This window comes from Bos javanicus, chromosome X (genome assembly GCF_032452875.1).
Source record: "Bos javanicus breed banteng chromosome X, ARS-OSU_banteng_1.0, whole genome shotgun sequence".
Lineage (NCBI taxonomy): Eukaryota > Metazoa > Chordata > Mammalia > Artiodactyla > Bovidae > Bos > Bos javanicus.
Genome location: NC_083897.1, coordinates 40,999,520 through 41,013,889, shown reverse-complemented (window position 1 = coordinate 41,013,889; position 14,370 = coordinate 40,999,520).

Here is a 14,370-nt window from a genome sequence, read left to right as displayed (position 1 = left end):
GGGAAGTTGGGTGTGCTGCAGTCCATAGGGTCACAAAGCATCGGACATGACTGTGCTACTGAACTGATCTGAGGAGAGTTAAAGAAGAAATAGAAGGAGAGGGCCTATGGCTATGTTAATTTATACTCAATTGTAGTTACAGAATTAAAAAGAAAAATAAAAACAACTTTTTACTTCTCCACATCTCCTTAATTCTCTATTATGCCTTTAAACACTAGGCCTAGGTCATATATGTCTCGTTTTTCTATATAGTGGATAGATTTAGATTGCTATAGATTTATTTTTTACATACTAAATTATAGCTTTAGATTGTTATAATGCTCTTTCTTGAGATGAATGTGTCTTAGTAAAACATAAATGGGATAATTTAAATTCAATTATTGAACATTTTGAGAGTAATCTAATTTATGATTCTGCATTAATCAGAATCCCTGTATAATCAGAACTACTTGATTAACAGCAATTCTAGCTTTCATATGAGATATTATTTTTGAAGAATACTCCAACATGTTCCATTCTGTTTTCTTAGATCTTCTTAACTATCCTATAGAATATAGAAATGTTAGTATCCCTACTTTAAAGATGAGGAAATTGAAACTTGTTAAGCATAATATGATAAGTAGGATTTAAATGAAAATTTTTATGTAATCAAATAGTATTTCGTCTGAATGACCAGAGTTTACTGTAGTTATCTAGATTGTTGCCTAATGTATGTACAATGTATCACATGTCCAAGGAATTTTATAAGCTGTTTTATTATTTTCTGAAATCTCATCGATTTCAACACTCAATTTTTTAATTATTTTACATAATTATTGGAAAGAGTATTCCTATATATTTCCAAGGTTTTTGAGTATGACAAGTGAATCTATTTTGAAATGATTTATAATAAAATGCATGGTTGAGTAACATATAACTTTGAGGTTGATTCTAATAGAGTCATAACATTGAGTTTAAGAATGAGCATAGATAGGAAGGAAAACAGGAGTGTGGGTGTGCATACAGGTGATTGCACACATTATTGAAAGAAGGTTGTCAAATGACGATTAATATTAATTTACTTTGCTTATTTCAATATAAATTGTATTTACCTTGTTTCCCTTATCTTAATTCTCATATACTTTATTACAACTTTTTCTATGTTCTTTGGCCTTCCTGTACTTGTGAAACCCCACACCATGTCCCTGTTTCATTTCCATTGATTTGACTATTTATCTGACAGGCTTAAAACAAGAGTATATCAGATAGAATTCCCATGAAGTCAGCAGGAGGTTCCAACTATAGTTTTCTTTTCCTTCATTCCACGTTTTTGTAAATAAATCACACCCGCATGTAAGAGAAACCCTCTGTGTAGCTCTTAGTTTGAACCATCTAGATTTACAAACTAAGACTTTATAAGAATGCTAATGAAGCATAAGACTGATTTATTTGTAAATACTTTATTGGAAGTTCCAACAAGGAGTAAAATGAAAGGAAAGCTAAAGTTAAATTATAGTAATTCACTGCTCCAGGGTTATCTCAAAATGATAATGTGCATAATATTTTATTTTATTAAAAGTAAACAAAATGGTATAAATTGATATGTTAAAACTTAGAAAAATTAAATATAAAATTATCTGTTTCATTAGCAAATTAATCACTGCTTTGCTTGACATAATAAACATATGTCCTTAGAGTTAAAAAATGCTCAGTCCTAATTATCATTTGGATAAATAATTCACTAATTTGATCAGTAAAGTATCCCTGTGAATTCCTCTTATCTGAAAAAATAGAAAATTTTCTTTATGTCTTGTTTATAAGCTTGAATAATAAAAAGTTATATTAATATGAAGTTTTAAGTGTATCAGCCAATAATTGATATAAATTCCAGTTTGAGGTAGGTTAATTATGTCTGCTCCACAGTTTCCCTTTTTAGTAAATAATGATGGAAGCAATTTCAAGTAAAAATACTATTCAGAATTTGGAGAAATCAAAAGCATTAGCTTTAATTGAATCAAAGGTATTGTTGAATAATGGCTACCCTTTAAATGTTATCAAACAATACCTAAATAATTAAATTCCCTATGTCTTTTCAGAAGCAACAGTCACTGAATTCATAAATAGCACAAAATTTCTGGCTCTCTTTTGATTTTTTTATTTTAAAATTGGATTGTCCAACATAACATTATTGAAGCTTTCTTAGCCATATGTGTACATTAAAGTTTAGATATTGGTTTCCTTTTTTAATTTTTTGTTGATGTGCCAAATTTGTTTCACATATGTTACATTAAAATTAGATTGTCTTAGATTCTTTGTCCTACCTTGATAGTTCATTTTCCCTCTTCTTCTCAATACATTATCTTTGTATTTTCCTAAATTCTGAAAAATAGTGAATTATAAAAAAGTGAACAGGCTAATACGTGTACATCTTTTGTTATTTTGGAAATTATACTGAGCCATCCAGACCTTTCTACTTCCAAAGTTATTCCATTTGCAAAATGATAAGTGAATGCAGCATTGTGCCTTTTCAAAATTCCAAATTTTTCATTCAAATAAGCAATAAATAATAAATGCTGGAGAGGGTGTGGAGAAAAGGGAACCCTCTTACACTGTTGGTGGGAATGCAAACTAGTACAGCCACTATGGAGAACAGTGTGGAGATTCCTTAAAAAACTGGAAATAGAACTGCCTTATGATCCAGCAATCCCACTGCTAGGCATACACACTGAGGAAACCAGAAGGGAAAGAGACACGTGTACCCCAATGTTCATCACAGCACTGTTTATAATAGCCAGGACATGGAAGCAACCTAGATGCCCATCAGCAGATGAATGGATAAGAAAGCTGTGGTACATATACACAATGGAGTATTACTCAGCCATTAAAAAGAATACATTTGAATCAGTTCTAATGAGGTGGATGAAACTGGAGCCTATTATACAGAGTGAAGTAAGCCAGAAGGAAAAACATCAATACAGTATACTAACGCATATATATGGAATTTAGAAAGATGGTAACAATAACCCGGTGTACGAGACAGCAAAAGAGACACTGATGTATAGAACAGTCTTATGGACTCTGTGGGAGAGGGAGAGGGTGGGAAGATTTGGGAGAATGGCATTGAAACATGTAAAATATCATGTATGAAACGAATTGCCAGTCCAGGTTCGAGGGATGGTATGGGGAGGGAGGAGGGAGGAGGGTTCAGGATGGGGAACACATGTATACCTGTGGCGGATTCATTTTGATATTTGGCAAAACTAATACAATTATGTAAAGTTTAAAAATAAAATAAAATTAAAAAAAATATTTTCTCAACAATACTCTTTGGTTTCATGTAGTAAATCTAGTCTCAGACTTGTGTGATTCTAGTCTTTGTGCTTTGGTCTCTGCCTTTGAAATTAAGTATAAAATTCTTCCCGTCTGCTAAGTAAAAATTTTATAATGTTTCAAATTAATATGAAGCTAATAAGGTTACAATTTGCTATACAATCCAAACATAAGACATCATTAAAGACTGAAACATATCTGCTGCTTCTCTTTGTTAACACCAAAGTCAAGTACAGATGTTCTTCCCAGGGGGAGAGATACAAGGTCATGAACTTTGCCTTATGGAAAACAATAACTATGCCTTTAATCATTTAATTCATAACATTAAGAGAATTGGCAGTGTTTTCATTACAAGTCAGAAAATAAGCCTTAGAATTTTTGTGAATAACAGAAAATTTATTAAATATCCCAGAGATCAATTCCATACTTAAACAGAATATCATCTTTTTTAACACTGGAGAACAAAAGATTTACCTTGGTTACTTTTTTATTTTATTTTTATTTTTTAACTTTACAATATCGTATTGGCTTTTCATTTCTTTTGATAGAAATTAATTAAAAATAAAATTGGAAAGTCATGAAATACTATGACATCTTCTGATATAAATAATTACAGCAAATAATTAAATTCATGTCTGTATAATGAGGTGACTGACATCAGTCAGTTCAGTTCAGTCACTCAATTGTGTCTGACTCTTTGCGACCCCATGAATCGCAGCACTCCAGGCCTCCCTGTCCATCAACAACTCCCGGAGTTCACTCAGACTCACATCCATCGAGTCGGTGATGCCATCCAGCCATCTCATCCTCTGTCGACCCCTTCTCCTCCTGCCCGCAATCCCTCCCAGCATCAGAGTCTTTTCCAGTGAGTCAACGCTTCACATGAGGTGGCCAAAGTATTGGAGTTTCAGCTTCAGCATCAGTCCTTCCAATGAACACCCAGGACTGATCTCCTTTAGAATGGACTGGTTAGGTCTCCTTGCAGTCCAAGGGACTCTCAAGAGTCTTCTCCAACACCACAGTTCAAAAGCATCAATTCTTCGGCGCTCAGCTTTCTTCACAGTCCAACTCTCACATTCATACATGACCACTGGAACAACCATAGCCTTGACTAGATGGACCTTTGTTGCAAAGTAATTTCTCTGCTTTTCAATATGCTATCTAGGTTGGTCATAACTTTCCTTCCAAGGAGTAAACATGACTGACTTCCAAGACTTCCAAGGTGACTGACATAATGGGCTATAAAATACAGTGAAGACAAGGGTCAAACTGAGTGAGCCAGGAAATCAGCTAGTATGATGAATCCTTCTCCCATTCACAATAGCCAGTCTTTATTCTAGCTACACCAGATGCTATTGTTTCCATGAATAGCTCTGCTCATTCTCATCTGTGCAGCTTTACTTATGCTTTTCCTATATCTACTAATATTCTCTAGCTCTTACCTTTTAGGCAATGTCTTCCATTGCAAGTTTAGGGAAACTTTCTTAACTACTACAATTTTAAAATATCTACCTTTTATTTGAAGTATCAATAGTATTTTCAGTATGCATCACATAGTTTAACATATAATTTATATTATCATATTTTTTCTTAGCTTTTTACTAATTAATCTAGCCTCAGTAGCTACATTGTAAACTGATTGATGATATGTTTAAATATTTGTATTTTGGGGCTCTACCACAGTTCTAAAAACAAAACATCAAATAAAGAATTATTGATATTTCCTGAATGAAATAGTACAATCTGTATATTCTACCATTGAAGACTTCTCACTGATTTTTTTATTTTGGATCTTTGAGGTTTATTCTATTCTCCAAACCCACTTGCAAAGTTTTGGAGGATTTACATACATAAAATGGAGCTTTTATTTTTATCAATGTATAGTATCAGCTTATCTGATATTTATAAGTTTGATAGATATTTTCTGAGCACCAAACTCTGTTGCAGATCTTGCATTATATTAGATATTGGAATTAAAAGAATAAGAATACATAACAGATATCCTAATATAATTTATAATTTAGTGCAGAAGATAACTTATGGGTCTTAGAAATTAGATCTATGAATCCTAGATATCCATGAACCTTGTTTTGGGAAACCATGGTACAGTAACTTTAAACAATGTATTTAGAGATTTAGAAAGGAAATACAGAGAGAATGCTGCCTCCAAAGTGAAAACAGGATAAGTGAAAAAGTGAAGTCTCTCAGTCGTGTACAACTCTTTGCGACCCCATGAACTGTAGCCCACCAGGCTCCTCCATCCATGGAATTTTCTAGGCAAGAGTACTGGACTGGGTTGCCATTTCCTTCTCCAGGGGATCTTCCCGACCCAGAGATCGAACCCAGGTCTCCCACATCGCGGGCAGAGGCTTTACCATCTGAGCCACCAGGGAATCACAAAATAGGATAGGAGATAATTAAAGAATTAGAATGTGGTTAGGGTGTTACATGCTGCTATGAGGTTAAGTGAAATGAATATGAAATTGTCCACTGCATTTAGCAGTTAGGCTACTACTGACAATCTTAGAGTAGTTTAATTGGAATGGCAACAGCATAAACAAGACTGAAGTGATCTCAGAAATAAATGTTATATGGGAAACTCTCTTCCTGGGGAGAGGGATTAATGGAAGAAAAATATGTTAAATTATGGCAACATGTGGTTTTGAATGCAATGTGCACTCTAGAAAGTAACCTAAAGTTTATTATGCTCACTTCTGCCAAGTAGCATCCTAGAAGCATAATTTTTAAAAAGTCAAATATCTTTCAGCAAGTAAAGGAAAGCAAAAACTGAATTCACCCTGGTGTACAAACAAGAGAAATAAACAAAAAACATGATATAGCCTTATAGGCCTTTTTCAGGGAAATTATGAGGAATATACTAGCTTATAACCTTCCTAAGAACAGGGGCAATGTGCAGTTCTTTTTTGTGTATCCTGGACCCACTAGAACTGAGATTGTAAATGTTAGTACACAGTAGGTACTAGCTAAACTGAATCGAGACAATAGAGCAGAGTGCTTAAGAGTATAAGTCAAAGGCCAGATTTCATGCTCTGGCTCCAGCACTTAACTATATAAATAAATTGTCTTTAGTTTCCTTTTCTGCAGATGGACATAATGGTTGTATTTGTGTCAGGGTTACTGTGAGCATTAAATGGAAATGCATATAAAATGCCTATCTCAATCACTTAGTAAGCACTCAATGAATATTTAGGTAGTTGCAATAATGATAATAGTATTAAATATAGCACTAAAGTATTATATTGTGAAAGAAAGCCCTAATCAATTTGTAGTGTATATGAAAACTTATGTAAACATGTTTACATCTACTGTATCTCACTAGAAGCTTTTATTCTGTATTACAAAGATTCAAACAGGATGCTAATGGATGTAAAATATAAAAAGCTAGTGTTCAGAATCTTAATTAAATTAATTGGATTTGATCTTGGTTAGTAAAACTGTTTTGATATGTTTAATCAAATGTGATAGCGGTTGATTATTTGCTCTCTATTCAGTACAGTCCTTACATAGTAAAAATTATCTCAACTAATTTTTAGACTCTTATCCTCAGCATTATGTATATATTACTACAGCTATCAAGAATAAAAAATTAGCATTTTTGTATTTACAATATAAGTTCAATCCACTTTAGAGTAATTTTTAGGTTATATTTCTGGAAAATAACTGTATGGTCAAGAATCTTACTACTCTATATTACTGATAACTATGAAAACAGATAAACTTTTAAAGGAGTGACCCAAACCTACCAGAAATAGTGCAGTATGTATTACATCAAGATGGTTAAGAACCAAAGCTTGGGCATAAGGTAGACCTAAGCTATAATACTGCTTTTTATCTTTATTTTTCTCTTAGTTTCCTCATTAGCAAAGTATGGAAAGTAATTGTATCTTCATTAAATAAAATAATGCATTACATTGGTTACTCCAATGCTGAGCACTAAGTAAAATTTCAAAAAGTGTTCATCATTATGATTATTTGAAAAAAAACTCAGATTTAATTATATGCTTGTGATGTATCACTGTGTCACATTCGTGATACTGATTAACTCTAAAACACTGGTAAAATCCTGCTTCGAGTTATTCTCTCTTGCATTAATCTTATCTTTGTTGACTTGAAGATTTTGATGTTTATTTTAAAATATAGATTTTGTACTGAATGCCATTTTATTCAAATGCATCAAACATGTATTATACTTTCAGTGGGAATTTAGAGGGGAAGATACCCAGTTTAATTCTATTACCTAAATCATGTTAACTATATCTTATCTTTATTTTACAAATGTAATCAATTGGATTTTTTTAGACAGCAAGATACTGAATGTTATATTCAAAACTTAAGAGAACATTGTTGTCCATAAAAGTATGGAGCACATGTTGTTGTTGCTTTTTGTTGTTGTTACGCTGTTTGCTTTATTTTTAGGAATGGATATTTGGTATTTTATCTAAACTACTGATATAGTCACTATGGGGGATAAATTGAGAAATGTATAGGCTTCCCTCTCTTAGGAGCTTCCCTGGCGGCTCAGACAGTAAAGAATCTGCCTGCAATGCAGGAGACCAGGGTTCAGTCTCTGGCTTGGGAAGATCTCCTGGAGAAGGGCATGAGTACCCACACTACTATTCTTACCTGGAGAATTCCATGGACAGAATAATCTTGATATTAATATTCCTTTTATTTCAATTCATATAGAACAGAATGGCCCCCATCTATATACACACCTTTGTTGTTTGTTTAATGTTTCTAGAGGCACTAATTGGATTTGAATTTAAAGCATTTAACTGGGTGGGAGGTAGTGGTGGTGAGAGTTGTGTGATGGGACAAGGATACACTCATGGAATCTTGGACTCATGAGTGCTTAGACCATCCAGAAATTGGGATGTTGATTTTGTTGATCGTGTACATCCCATGTATAACTAGGTGTGAATGGATGGAATTTATTTGTGGATATATAATAGAAAACCATTAAATGGCTATCCAATATTTTTATTATTATTATTTTCATCATCGCTATCATTAGCTGGGCAATTTTGAGGCATATTGATTACTGCTACAGAGCTTTTCTTTTTTTCTACATAAGTACTGTCTGTGATATCAGAGATCCAAAGTAAAAAACATTTTCAGGTAAATATCTGTGGTAATGCATTAGTTTTCTCTTCTGCTATAACAAATTACCACTTATTTACTGGCTTAAACAACACAAATGTATTATTATCTTAGCTAGAGATAAGGTCAGGAAAAAAGTTTCGCTAAGATGCAATTAATGTGTTGGAACTGCTGTATTCTCTCTGGAGAACCTAGGGGAGAATCAATGGACTTTTCCTGTTTCTAGAGTCTATGTACATTTCTTGGCATGTGATCTGACCTCTGCTTCCATAATAGCACTGCTGTCTCTATCTCTGACTGTCCTTCCTCCTTAGGGATGCTTGTGATTACACTGAGCCCACACAGATAGCTTAGCATAATATTCTCCTCTCAAGATCACATCTACAAAATCCTTCTTGCATGTAAGGAAACATTCCCAGATTCCAGTGTTTGGATGTGGACATATGTGGGAGGTCATTTTTCTGCCTACCACAGCTTGTGTGTTTTTCATGGGATAAAAATGTAATGGCTTGATATAAGAATATTTTCTATGTAAATACTAATATTTTGATAATGATGCAAGATGTCTTTCTGATCTCCAGTTATAAGTAATAGAAAATTCATTTTAGCACATGGGTGCTTTAAAATTTCCACTGACTTTAACAATTGTAATACCAGTTAAAAATGAAGCGCTCTTTCATAATTTAGTGTCTCCAGTGTTCTTGCTTGGAGAATCCCAGGGACGGTGGAGCCTGGTGGGCTGCCGTCTATAGGGTCGCACAGAGTCGGATACAACTGAAGTGACGCAGCAGCAGCAGCAGCAGCATCTGTAGACTGCCTGCTGCCAAGTGGCTTCAGTCGTGTCCGACTCTGTGCAACCCCATGGACTTCAGCCTACCAGGCTTCTCTGTCCATGGGATTCTCCAGGCAAGAACACTGGAGTGGGTTGCCATTTCCTTCTCCAATGCATGAAAGTGATAAGTGAAATTGAAGTAGCTCAGTCGTGTCTGACTCTTCGTGACCCCATGGACTGCAGCCTACCAGGCTCCTCCATCCATGGGATTTTCCTGGCAACAGTACTGGAGTGGGGTGCCATTGCCTTCTCCCATCTGTAGACTAGATGCAGTTAAATTTTTAAGTAATTTATTGCAATTGCCTTACCCAAAGTGTATTTCAGAAGCTTAGGCTTTTGTTTTTTTTTCAATTACTTTGTCTGAGATTAGGGTATCTCAGCAGAAAAATAAAAATTTTGCTTCAAAATAGTAAAAAAAAAAAAAAAGTTAAATGTGTGGAATTATTCCTTTCTGTTCAGAAAGAGATGTTTCTCTCTTGTAAATGACTAAAACTGGCTTTTTTTGTGGTTGTTACCTATCAGCTTCGAAGGTCATGGTTCAGGCCAGGACCAAGTCTTTTGGATAATGTTTACAGTGTTCTCAAATGACTTGAAAAAGGACTAAATTGTTTTGATTCTACAGAAGCAAAGGTCAGAGAGAGCATCAGTTTAGTTAGTCTTGTCTTGTTCTTAAGTACACATAGTAAAATATGCTGTAAAGTACAGTGAGCAACTTTTAACTTTAGAGGAAATTGGCAGCATAGTGATTAGAATACATGCCTTGTGTACTTAAATTGCTGGAGAGGAACTTTGAAATATAGTTTATTATTAAAGGTTGCAGACCAATCACTCCTAAATTTTATGCTTTATGTTTTCACTCTTAGTCACATTAGACTACATTATTTATACGAAAAATATTTTTAATTTATCCCCTTTTCAAGTTATTGGGCATAGTTATTGTGTGTGGAAGAGTAAGGAGAGAAAATACTCATTATTTTCAATTACACATATGATTCAAAAAACTAGTATTTACTCTGGTTTAGGATTTTATTCTCCTCAAGAATCACTTATGAACAAAATAAATAAAATCTTTTCTCTCTTATGGCTCAAGTCCTAGTGAACTTGGCACAAGTTGTGCAATTGTAATCCAATAAAATGTCAATTCAGAAATACCTCAGAAGGATTGTTAGCATTAGTCTCCTCTAGCAGATTTCTGCTGCTGCATCTGCAAAATCTATGAAAATAGAATTTCTTAATAGACTTGCAACTTGTTTATTAGTCAGAGTGCTAGTTATTTAGACTGTCAGCAATTACACAAATTTTCAAGTAAAATTTAAGCCAGTGATTAGCTTTAGTTGAAATATACAAGTGAGATGCCATTATTTTGAACTCAGCTTAGCCTTTAACACATTAATATGATGTCAACACTTGCATACAGCAGTACCTTACTACATGTAAGACATTCAGTTTTGGAAAAAATCATGTTGTTTCTGTGTGGAAAATCCCTATTAAGGATGTCCTTTGCACTCCATTCCATGTATTCCAAATTATGATTTTATTTTTGTTCAATCTCCCTTTTTCATCAAGATTTTCCTCTAGTCTATTCTGCCACTCAGCTTAAAAAGTAAAAAAATTACAAAACTACTAGAAGCACACTCCTTGTAAACCTCTTAATAAATATATATCATCTGCACCTCCAAACATGAAGTAACTCCTATGCTGAATGAGCATTTATCATCAGTAAGCAATATTTGTTCTTTTAACACACATATGTGTCACTAATTTTATAATATTGTTTTTTCCAAGTTTTTTATGAAAAACGTCAAATATTTAACAAATGTCAATGAATTATATAGTCAATACTTGTATACACACTATCTAGACTTTACCCTTGCCATTTTACTCCATTTACTTTATCATACAACTATCCATTTTAGTATTGTTTGAAACTTTATGTAAATTGTCCTTTTTTAGTTCAGAGAACAAATTCATGCCTTAGTCTTAGTACTTCTCCTTTTACTTCTTCTTATTTCACTTTATTATACTCCAGGGTATTTAAGAAAGCATTTCATTAGCTTGAATATAGATGTAAAATAAAATAAAATTAAAAAAATAAGGGAGTAAGAGAATCTGTACAAAAGGAAAATAAGCACAGGAAAGATAAGATACAATAACAAAGTATGTGCTGTGAAGTCTGTACACTTACTAGAAGATGTTCGCACATTTGACTCTGTATTTTCACAGCCAAAGTGGAGAAGAAAACACAGTTAAATATACACTTATTCTTTTATTTAGGAATATTCATTGTGTTTTATTAAGTTACTCCTTTGAAAGTCTCAGGATATATAAAAATAAAAGCTAAGTAGTTTCTCAAGAAAAGCATAACTCTTTCTGTGTCCTGAGACCAGAGTGAAATTTCTTTCATGGATCATCATAAAGAGAATACTGGATGATGTAGTGAAAATCATACTCACCAATGTTTTCACAGTGAATAGAATGATGAGTTTCACAGGATAGTTTCTTATGTCCTTCACTGTACCTAATGCCAAAGAACCATTCAGAGAAAGCAATTATTTGAGAAATTTAAATAATTTGACTCCATCATCCAGCTCTCTGGTTATCTGGCTTCCTCTAGTGATAGATTTTAAAGTAGTAAAGTATAGTCAGTTCTGCTGTCATAGGACTTATACCCTAAAAATCACCACATTTTTCAAAATTGCACAGTATAAAACCACAGGGCTCATGGCAAAAAATAAGGTTGGAGACACAACATTCAGTCACTTTGTTAATGCCACATTAGAAAAAACAAATAATAGGAACTTAATAAATATGGTAGCACAGTTTCACGTTAAAAGGTTAAAATATAAATAAAATCATAAATGCCACAATAAATATGGCACTTTACCTTGAAAAAAGGTCTGAAAATGGGTTTCAGAAGAGTTGCAGCTTGTTAGTCATTGTGAGGTTGCATGGAGGGATTATCTGAAATCATATGGAAAGTTGTAGCATCAGATTTTGATGGATATTACTCATTTTACTGAATTTGGCACTGTTGCCAAACACCACAATTAAGAATCTTTCCCAGTCTTACCTTCAGGTCATGTTAATGACATCTAAGAGCTCTTCAAACCTTTCCTGTTAGCACTTTAAGGCATGAGTTTTTAATACTCATTTAACCAAAATTGAATATTTGATCTGATGAAGAGATTAATTTAGGTATCACTGCTGGGAATTATTTTGTGGAATTCTCATCTGCATTTCTCATGGCTTTGTCTGACTGGAGGGGACTTTGAAAATTGTACTTGTGTTTAAAATCACTTAAGTAGCCACCACTAGAATTAAAACAAGCCATTTCTGCAGGATTCAATGATTTCTATTTAAAGCTGTTGTATATAGATAGTCTGTTCTCTTTGTGAGAAAATTTATTCCCAGTTTTTGTGCTTTTGGTCTATTGTACATTTGATTTTTTTTTCTTCTGCTTTCTCAGTTTCTTTAGGCCTTGTTGTTCTTGACTCAAGTCAGGATAGCAGTACTTGAAGTTTTCCCAGTCTGTATGGAGTTTTTTTCCATATCAACAGCCAATTTTATGATACTCCAATACTAACTGGATCTCCAATAATTCAATTCAATTCTAACACTACTTACAGTTAGAATAAGATCCCAGAAGATTTTCCCCATTTCTGATGCCAGTGTTAAGTCCTAGGGACCAGTGATACTTCTCACTGATCTGCTGTAAGTAGGGGGCTCACATGACCCCATCTTAGGTTGGACAATTTAGAACAGAATATAATAGCTCTCAGAACTCATGAACACACTTTCACTGGCTTACTGTAAAGAATATAACTCAGGAATTGCTAAATGGAAAATTGCTTAGGAAGATTCAGGGCTATGTGGTGTGTGGCTTCCATGCCCTCTTTCACGGCACTACCCTTTTAACACTTTGATTTGTTCACCAACCCAGCAGCTTCTTGAATCTCACTGTTCAAGAGTGCTTATAGAGCACTATCTCCAGTCCTCCCTCCTCATCAAAGTCAAAGACTGGAGCTGAAATTTCCAACCTTCTAATCACTTGGTCTTTCTGGTGACCTGAACCATTTTGACAATATCTAGGGATCCCAATCTAAGCCACTTCATTAACATAAACTCAGCTGTGATCAAGAAGAGCTCATTATGAATAACAAAAGAAACTCTTATTACTCAGTAAATAGCAACAGTTTCAGCAGTCTTGTGCTAGGAATCCTGGACAAGCACCAAATATTACATAGCATAGACATTTCTTTTGTGTTTACACTTAGTCACTGATGGGAAACAAACTGGGTTCCATTCTCTCTGTTGCTTGGAAGACATCACATGTTCTTTCAGTTATTTTCTTTCTAAAAACTTTATAATTTCAAACTGCTCCTCAAAAAACAAAATTTTCTTTTTCTTACACTGCCGATGTTTTTCAACTTACGCATGCTGTGGAAGTTGATTTTGTTAAATATAAAGATATTCACAATTGCTCTTCAGTTCAATTGCTAAGTCGTGCCCGACTCTTTGCAATCCCTATGGACCATAGTACACCAGGCCTCCCTGTCAATCAAAAACTCCCAGAGTCCCATTTGTTTATTTTTGCTTTTATTTCCAATATTCTGGGAGGTGGGTCATAGAGGATTCTGCTGTGATTTATGTTGGAGAGTGTTTTGCCTATGTTCTCCTCTAGGAGTTTTATAGTTTCTGGTCTTAAGTTTAGATCTTTAATCCATTTTGAGTTTATTTTTGTGTATGGTGTTAGAAAGTGTTCTAGTTTCATTCTTTTACAAGTGGTTGACCAGTTTTCCCAGCACCACTTGTTGAAGAGATTGTCTTTTTTCTCCATTGTATATTCTTGTTTCCTTTGTCAAAGATAAGGTGTCCATACGTGCATGGATTTATATCTGGGCTTTCTATTTTGATCCATTGATCTATATTTCTCTTTGTGCTGGTACCATACTATCTTGATCACTGTGGCATTGTAGTAGAGCCTGAAGTCGCTTGTGCACAACAAAGGAAACTATAAGCAAGGTGAAAAGACAGCCTTCAGAATGGGAGAAAATAATAGCAAATGAAGCAACTGACAAAGAATTAATCTCAAAAATATACAAGCAACT